This window comes from Miscanthus floridulus, chromosome 16, assembly GCF_019320115.1.
Source record: "Miscanthus floridulus cultivar M001 chromosome 16, ASM1932011v1, whole genome shotgun sequence".
Taxonomy (NCBI): domain Eukaryota; kingdom Viridiplantae; phylum Streptophyta; class Magnoliopsida; order Poales; family Poaceae; genus Miscanthus; species Miscanthus floridulus.
In genome coordinates, this window is record NC_089595.1 from 26034765 (window position 1) to 26044902 (window position 10138).

Sequence of the window (10138 nt, forward strand, 5' to 3'; positions counted from 1 at the left end):
TTCCACACTAGACACATGAAATCTCGGGTCAAGATTTTGTTTTAGGGGGGTAGATTTGTAACACCCTCAGTGTTACACTGTACAGTCTTTTGCTAAAACACTGCATGAGAATCATATTTATGTGTAAATGTGTGTAATATAGGGTCCAACACAATGTACGTAACTTGAAACGTTCATCGGAAACGTGAAACGGATGTTATATTTCATGTCACGTTGTATCACTTGGGGTTTAAACGAATTTTTATTGATCGAAAATACTATAGAATGCATATACAGCACTTTAATAAAGTTTGTAGCATAAGCTTCATACGTGATGGTGAAATACTTGTGGTCGAGAATGGGATTCACTAGCTAGCATGCTTAATAGCTTGGAAATCGAATTTGACATGAAACCGATCGAGACTTAGTCGAACTTCCTAAGTTGGAAAGCGCTTTGACGAAGCTAAGTTCAGCAATTTTTGTAGAAGAATCGGGTTAAGTAGTGGTAGGGTCTTAGGGTTTGTTTTAGTAGCTTGACATGCCATCTCAAGTGTAAAATCGGTGGTTTAGCAACTGGATCATTGAGATGGATTTTTGGGATGCTTTAAAAAGTGTGCAAGGCACGTTCCCAACTAGCTTCTATGTTTGGACGCGGTCACTAGGCCTCAGGTCGGCTCGGCACCGTAGCACTAGTTTGCCCAAGAGCGCACACGCGCACCGCCGTGCAGGCCGCATCGCCGTTGCCGCTCCCTGGGCATGTGATTCACGCACGCATGCACCCACCACGCCCAGTGGGTCTGGCCGCTCTGCCACCACCGCCATCGTCGTGGGCCCGCTACCCTGGCCAGTCCGCTGCCGCCTGCTTCGCTGTGTCACTACCTGCGTGTGTCGCATCACCGCGCTACTACGAGTCGTGGCTGCGTGTGCTGAGTCGCTCGCATACGCTCACTCTGCCACCGCAGTCGCGTCCGCCTGGCCGCTCTACCGCCTCGCGCTCGCCTATGCGGGACCATGTGTGCGTGGCCGCACTTGGCCCGCTGTAGCCGGCACATGGCCCTACCTGTACCATCGCCTTGCTGCGCGTGGGCTTGCCCCGCCTACCTTGGCATCACATCCACGCTCGATGCGATGCTACGCTGCTACCTCTCCCCTGGCCAATGCCGTCCACTACGGTGCATAGGGCCAAGCCACCATTGGCTTGCGAGTTATGGCAATGCGGCCAACCGTCCCTGAGCATGTTTGGCCATTTCTGCAACAGCCTATAGCACATGCACGATTGTGCACCGAGTTGACAGCCATGTTCTGCCACGGCAGCGATGAGCCAAGCCATGCCTGTGTTCCCCTATTTCCTCTGTCGCCATGGTCACCGGACCCGCGCCTTCAATTTGTCTTGGTGGAGTCGCCTTAATCCAATTAACTCAGTCCATGGCTTCATGGTGTAGTCAGCAGGCCACCCGACCCCATCTTGCAGTGATCCTCGCTGAGCCATGCTTTAGCCATGAAATATTTATAGTAGGTTCGTTAGATTATTATGTACTCACTATAATTTTTGTAGCCCTAGAGTAGATTGATAAATAGAGTAGCCAGTACTCCTTGTTTTATCATATATAGAGTAAATCGGTATTAAGAGTAAGAATACCTTTAGTTGCTAAGATAGTACATGTCATGTTTCATACTTGTTAGTGATAACAATAGGTAACTTAGCACCTTAGCTGGTAGAACTAGCTTAGTAGCTTGATAGGTGTATTCGTATTTTAAGAGTTGTTGTTGCCGTATTACTAAGTGTTGCATCATCATTTCATGCATGTAGATCATGAGTTGATAGAGTCCGTGCCTACGGACGAATAGGACTACGAGGAGATTATTGAGGAGTACGAGGAGCAGGTTCTCATACAGGAGGGAGCCCCAGAGCCGTTCGTTGCTGACTTTGTTGACACACCACCTGCCCAAGGCAAGCCCCGGTGTATAACCCCTATTTTTGAATGATTATTGAAAATATATATGATGTGCATTTACGTTATAGGCATTTTATGGAAACTACATGCATAGATATATCTACCTATGAGTCCTACTAGTATAGGTTGAGTAGCTGCTGTGCTCAGGGTTTCGGTAGCGTAAGTAACCTGCCGTTACTCACAATAGGTGATAATTTTTATCACTCATGATAAAGTGGTGGAAAGGAAAAATGGAGACCGGGCAGGGATATGGTTTGGGTATTGGTGGGTGTAAGAGGTTGTGTCATGTGGCCAACAGGGCATAGCTTGGTTACACTTTTTTCCTATCTGTGTCGGTTAAGGACCGGCCATTGCATTGGGTTCTAAGCAAGTCACAGACTTATTATCCCGAGCACATACTTGGGTATGGGCGCAGGGAAGACTTGTTGCTCTCTTGTCGTGGGTTCTGGCTCTTTCTGGACTAACTGATTGGAGGCGGGGATGGTGGAGGTCTAAGCACTGCACTGAGTCCGAGACTCAGGAGTAGGGGCTTGGAGTCCAAGTTTGGACGAGGACCTGGACCCCGTGATAGGAGAGTGATGGATTGGTCCTGCTTGTGCCTGGGGTACAAGCGGGGCGTGTGTTTTCAGGGTACCTAGCTGGGGGCCTTGATTCGCGAATTGTCGGGTAATCTGGTACAGCTTGTCTACAGTCTAGCACTATAGTAAGAACTAAAAGATGAAAGGTGAGGAAATGGAACTGATTGCTCAACCCTTACTTGAAAGTAGAACAGGTGCTTACATAGAAAGGCGAGATAATAAATAAATCATGACTGCTAATAATAATATAAATAAGGATTCACTATTAGCATTGCTTTTGGCAAAAAGAAACCCAGCAAACTATAAAGCTTATCATATTCCTTGGAGTCGGAAAATTATTCCCACTAGTCGGATAAGTCTTACGAGTACATTGTGTACTCAGGGATTATTTACCCCTATTGCAGGTTCAACTTGAGGAGTACCTGTTGTGTGAAGGATTCTTCTGGTAGGCACAGATGGATCCTTGTTCATTATCGATAGATGTTTATTATCATTCCGCTGTTTAATATTCTGCACTCTGAATTTGGTACTGTAATAATATATTTCTAAGAACTCTGGATGTATGAAATGGATTAAGTATTGTAACTCGTTCTCATTATTGGATCCTGAGGGAAAAATGTGGATTATTCAGGCTCTCCCTTGGGGTGTGCTGGACGGAATCCGCCCGATGTAGCTCGCTCTAGGGGTGCTTAGTGTCTAGTGGAAGATGAGCGCCTTCGTAAGTGCGTTATTTTGGGCGGTTCTGCCACATCCAAACTCTTAGCACATATCACTACAAGAAATCCTTCTTTCTATGACAAAAATCCTCATGACGGGGCAAATTTTTGTCATATAATGTATCATAATACGACGTAAAAGTTTGTAGCGTCATAAAATCAGGAGAGCCAGAACTATTTATGACGATACTCTTCGTTTTGTCACATAAAGGTACCAAGTGTCGTCACAAAATGTAAGTCGCCAGGAGGCGGTTGACGGTGGCATTTTTATGACAATATGTGCTGTTTTTATGTGACGGCTATGGAGCATCACTGTTTGTTATTTCAAACATGACAGCCCAACGCGGGAGAGGGATAAGGCATGGGCAATGTTGGGCTCAGAGCTAGGCCTCGGCCCAGGTGAAAAGGAAGAGGGGGCCTCGGCTCAGAGCTAGGCCTCGGCCCAGGTGGAGGGAGATAGGTCGTGCCTGAAAAGAGTAGGGCCGAGAAATGTTTTTTTTCTTTTTCCTTTCTTTTTTTCTTTTTAATTTGTAAATCCATTTTGAGTTCAAATTCAAGAGCTTTAAATTGTTCAAACAAATTCGTATGAAGAAATGACCAACATAAAAGTTTTAGATCTCAATGAGTTGTACAACTTTGTTGTTGCTCATTTTTTCATTTGAAATCATTTTACTATGTCAAAATTATATTCGAATTTATCAAATTTTGAAACTCAAATTTAAAATTACCCAAACAAATTTGGATGAAGAAATGACCAATATCAAAATTGTAGGTCTCAATAAGATCTACAACTTTATTGTTTATAACTTTTTCATTTGAAATCATTTACTCTCCCAAAATTATGTTCGAAGTTCTTATATACCGAAGTTCTCACAAATCATATGAACAAGCGTAGTTTTTCTTTTTAATCTCTGGCTAAAACTTGTAACTAGTCTTTCTCCCTCGTACTAACTTCAAATTTAATGAGCTTTTTTTTCTAAAATTTTCTAAAATCATGCTCTATCAATTTATTGTGTTCTTACAGCTATTATTTTTGTCATTTTTTCATGTGACTTTGTTCTATCAATTCAAATTTTGAATTTCAAAAAATAGCAACTTCAAACAGCATTTTGAAGTAGTAAATCATTTCAGCTGAAAAGATGATAAACATAAAAGTTGTAGAACTCATCGAGATCTACAACTTTTATTTTGGTTATTTCTTCGTCTGATAAAGTGATAGTAACATTGTTCACAAATTTCACATATCTCTCTTATAGTTTATGAAACTATAAGAGAGATATGTGAAATTTGTGAACAATGGTACTATCACTTTGTCGGATGAACAAATGACCAAAATAAAAGTTATACATCTTGATCAGTTCTACAACTTTGTTGTTGATGACTTTTTCATTAGAAATTACTTCGTACCCCAAAATTTTGTTCGAAGTTCTAATATTTTAAAATTCAAAATTTAAATTGTCCAAACAAAGTTATATGAAAAAATGACCAAAACAAAAGTGGTAGATCTCGATGCATTATACAACTTTGTTGTAGATATTTTTTCCATTTGAAAACATTTATTACCCCCAAATTATGTTCAAAGTTCTCGTCTTTTGAAATTTAAAATTTAAATTCTTTAAACAAAGTCAGATGGGGAAATGACCAAAATAGAAGTCATAGAAGCTCATGATAGTGATAAGAGTACAAGTACAAGCACAAGACAACAATACAAATGGATATCTAGTTTGTATGTTTCAAATGGTATCTAGACTCAAGTATTTTATCAAGAATCTATAAATAATGTCTAGATCAACTCACAAGTGATATCCTATAAGTGGTACTCATGAAGATAGCAAATGTTCAAGAAATGGTTTTATTGATAAATCAAATAAGTGGTTCCATACTAGAAGATTCTTTCAAATGATATTCACTTCCTACAAGTGGTATCTATACATAGTATCAATCATGTAAGATGATGGTTCCACAAGTGATCCTCAACTTTAAGTGATCATCAAATAAAAAAAATGCATCCCTCAACTACAAGAGCTCAAGTGTATCAAATGGATGACCCATGCTATCACATAGGGGGAGGTATCCCACAAATTGATATCAAGATAAAAAATCTTATGTGTGGTATCTTAAGAAGCCCTACACAAGATACAAGTGGTATAAGTTACAAGTGGTATCTACAAGTGGTGTCATTCCAACAATCAAGTGATGTCCATAAAAAATGCAAGATTCAAGCCTCAACCATCTACCCCAAATACATACCCTTGCATCAATGAGAAACTCACCTTTTATGGAAATTGATGACAAAGGGGGAGAGATTGTACAAAGATATGAAAGCTTGATTGAATGGGGGAGAGATTGTACAATGGGAGAGATGAGATGGATGAGATGGGAGAGATGAGATATAAAAGAAATAGAGGTTGGACATGGACAAAGAGGGAAGCTTGATTGAATGGGGGAGAGATTGTACAATGGGAGAGATGAGATGGATGAGATGGGAGAGATGAGATATAAAAGAAATAGAGGTTGGACATGGACAAAGAGGGAGCAACATTGAAGAAAAGAGATGGATCAAAATTCTTGGAAAAGAGAAGCACACAAGTAGGGGGAGCAAGCTTATGAACTTTGATTGATTGCATTTGATATGTGCATATTCATGTACTTGCTTGCATTGCATAAGCTTTCAAATTCAATATGCATGCTTGTGTGGTGTATGCTAGTTGTAGAACTTGAATGATGATTTGATAACTAGCATGCATAAGATGATAGCTAGACACTTGGTATGTTTTACAAGTAATGCTAGTACCTTGCTTTTAATGTTGATCTCACAAGGTATCTAGTGATTTTATTTCCAAGTGACATCTAGCTAACCATGGTGCCAAGGATGAACTTAAAGGTGCAACTCCGATTAGTACACGCTTCAAAGGTTTACTCTATACACCTTAGCATCATTTTGTAGTAATTACGCTCCCATATTTTTAATCTATGCATATGTGCAAGCTACAATCCAAACTCTTAGCACATATGTAGGGGGAGCAATTGCTACCATTTGGGGTTCATGAAACTTGTCCAAAATCATTTTCACACGGTAAAATTGCTTGGGCAAGCAACATGAATCCAAAAGAGCTTAATTTCCATATCTTTGTAGAGTTGTCATCAATTACCAAAAAGGGGGGGATTAAAAGGTCCTTGTTTGGTTTTGGTAATTGAGTGACAACTTAGGTGGACTAATTGTGTTTATGTGAGATACACAGGTGATTAGTCCACAGGTACATGTGTGTGAGCAACATATGCCATGAAGGTGAAAATGGCTTGGAGATGTTGCAAAGCTCACACATGTGATGATGAAGGAGCTTAAATGAACATGAGACATAACATTGAGTCATGTGATCAAGGTGGAGAAGATCAAGACAAGACTTGGCTTGATGGACCAGTTGCAAGCGTGAAGTGCAAGTCGAAGGCTTTGGAGCGATGGACCGCATGGCGGTGAAGCTTGAGCAAGACTTGGTGCCGATGGACGAAGGCAACGGTGAAAAGCAAGTGAAGTCAAGATCGATGAACCAATATGATCACGTGATGATATGAAGTGGATCATATCATTGTTGATCGTGTTGGTGCATGTGTTGCATCGACATTGGAGGAGATGGAATGGAATGCGCAAGGCAAAGGTATAACCTAGGGCATTTCATTTCACCAGTCATAGGTGTGTAGAGAAGTTTATGACCGGGTTTAGGATAGATGGCCATACTATCAAGAGGAGCAAACTTGTTTGCATATCAGTCATCTAGTGCCACTCGAGTGATCTAACTTTGCATCATCGCTAGGATCAAGTGGTGTGGCAAGTTGAGTGGCTAACATCCTTTGGGAAATGATTGTGAAAAGCTAACACACATACACATGGTGGTGTACACTTGGTAGTGTTGGCACATTTACAAAGGAGATGGGGATGAAGTTGATGTGGATCAACTTGGTGAAGAAACTCCACCGACAGAGTGTCCACCCGTAGAGTGCGGATAGTCGGACGGTGCCACCGGCGCCCTACACAGAAAAGACAGTGTCTCACTGGGTGCACCGGACGCTGGCACTGGAAGTGACCGGACGCTGGCAGGGCACGTCCGGTCAGGCTAACGCATGGTGACGCAGGAGCTGGAGTGTGACTGGACACTGGGTTGTGTCCGATCACGTGCGACCGGACACGTCCGGTCAAGGTCGGTACCTTACTGTAAACGACCGGACGCTGAGGGTCCAGCGTTCGGTCAGTTGAAGCTACCGTGTCCGGTCAGAAGATGACCGTTGAGATCAAAAGAATGCCATTGAACGCAGGTGACGCATGGCTGTCATCGGCGACCGGACGCTGAGGTCCAGCGTCCGGTCAACACGACCGGAGCGTCCGGTCGACCCGACAGTTGCCCAGTGAAGGGGTAACGGCTAGTTTAGCCCTTGGGGCTATAAATAGAAGTGGCCTTCGGCCATGGCTGGGGCTGAGCACCTTGGGGGACTTTGTGTCCATGCTTGAGAGTGCTTAGGAGCCCTCTATCTCACACATACTTGATAGTGATCATCCGATTGTGTGAGTGAGCGATTCTAGTGCGATTGCATCGTGAGATTGCATCGAGTGGCACTAGGTGATCGAGTTACAAGCCAGTGGTGCTTGTTACTCTTGGAGGTTGCCACCTCCTAGATGGCTTGGTGGTGGTCTCCGTCAAAGCCCGCAAGAAGCTTATGCGGCGCTCCGGAGAAGTGCTTTGTGAGGGGCATTGTGCTCGCCCCGCGGGAGCCGTGAAGAGCAACTTTAGTAAAGCGTGTCATTGAGCTACCCTCACTAACGGGGTAGGTTATTGCGGTGCCCGACGTGCGGGCTTGGTGGGTGATGCCAATTAGCCGCCGAACCACCAAGTGAGCGGTCGACACAACGGGGACTAGAGTGTTGGCAAACACGTGAACCTCGGGAGAAAAATCATCGTGTCAACCTTGTTCTTCCCGCTAGTTTGCATCCCCGTTACACAAGCTTGCGTTTACTTTCATATACATTAAGCTTGTGTTGTTGCTTTTGTAATTAGTTAGCTTGTGTAGCTTGCTAGTTACCTTCATGCTTGTGTAGCATAGAAGTAGCTCCTTTGCGTGGCTATTTTGGTTTGTATAACCTTGTCAGTCATATTACTTAGTTTGTGTAGCTAAGTAATTGCGCTCTCTAATTTGGCATTGGTTGCCTTGTTATTGAGCATTGCTAGTGAGCTTAGTTAGCTTTGTGCTTTTGCTTACTAGCATGTATAGGAGCTCCCTTGTTGCTTAAAGTACTAGTGGCATAGGTTTGTGTGACATTGCTTCTAGAATTGGTTAGGAGAGCTCTAGCTAGCCCGGCACCTTTATTGCTTGATTAGTATCTTTGAAAGGTGCTAGAGAACATAGATAGAGGGGTGTAGTCTTGGCTAGACCGATAGTTATAATTCTGCACTTGTTTCGGTTAGCCGACGCAATTAATTTTAGAAAAGACTATTCGCCCCCCCTCTAGTCCGCCATCTCGACCCTTCAGCTTGTCATATCTCTTTGATCATTGAGCAGGATGACTAATAAGTTGTCAGGAAAGTTTCTTTGAGGGCATCATTAAAATCAAGCCTATGAAGAAAAGAAGGTAGACTATGAATCATATCCCCTTCCCTGTTGCAACTTTATGGTTACAATACAAGATTTTTTATGAAACCTATCCTTACTTACTGTATTGAACCTGGACTTGCTTATTTTTATTTCTCTGAACTCCAAGTTATCTAAGTGCTTATGTGCATTGGCTGCTATTAACTATTCTCTAACTGAACCTGTACATGATAATTGATAAGTAATAGATGATTGGGTTTGTTGCTCTATAATACTTAGCCATTTTAAATTTGGACAATGAAATTGTTTTCCACCAGTTCATAAGTAATAGATGATTTAGTTTGTTGCTCTATAATACTTAGTGATTTTAAATTTGGTTGAGTAATAGCTATGTCCACATCTAATAGGATTCACATTTTCCTTCATCTAAAGCAGGAACAGTTGGAAGCACAGATTCTTGCTCAACATGCCTCACTTGAAGCAAACCAAGCAAGCATCTGTTTGTATGTTTGAACTTGTGTGATGAAACTTGGAACTAGTGTGATGTTTGAACTTGCAAGCAATTATGTCTTCTGCCTTATGCTCTGGAATGTGTGGATGATGGCTTGGCTGATATGTATGAGTTGTGATGAGAATGTTGTTAACATCTGTGACATTTGTCATTGAATTAATACATATGGCAATGCCACATTCGTCACAATGTAAATGTCACAAAATATGTCCTATCGTCACAATAAGTTGTCTAAATCAGGGTTCCTAGGATACAATTTGTGACGGTTGGCGTATTAGGTGACGAGTTGACCAACCAATATGTGACAGTTACAGTCGTCATTAAATGAGAGTAATATATGACAACAAAACAAAACCGTCACAGAAGGTCATCACATTTTGTGACGGTTTTTCATATTATCGTCACAAGGTACAATTTGTGACGGTCGTTATATGACGACTGGCATGACGCTGCTTTTTCGTCATAAGATTCTTTTTATGACAAATCCTGTATTTACCATGACATTTTCAGTTTGTCATATAAGCCTAGATTTTTTGTAGTGTATGTAGGGGGAGCCAATGCTACCAAATTGGGTTTATGAAACTTGTCCATAACCTTTACACATGGTAATATGCATGGGCAAGCAACATGAATCCAAGAAAATTTCGTTATCTTTGTGAAAGGGTTGTCATCAATTACCAAAAAGGGGGAGATTGAAAGCCCTAGTTTGGTTTTGGATAATTGATAAAACCTATGTACTAACCTTGCTATCTAAGTGATGTGAGAGGTAGGTTGGTACATCCAAGTGTGGAGCATGGTGGCATTCAAGTGATGGTGATG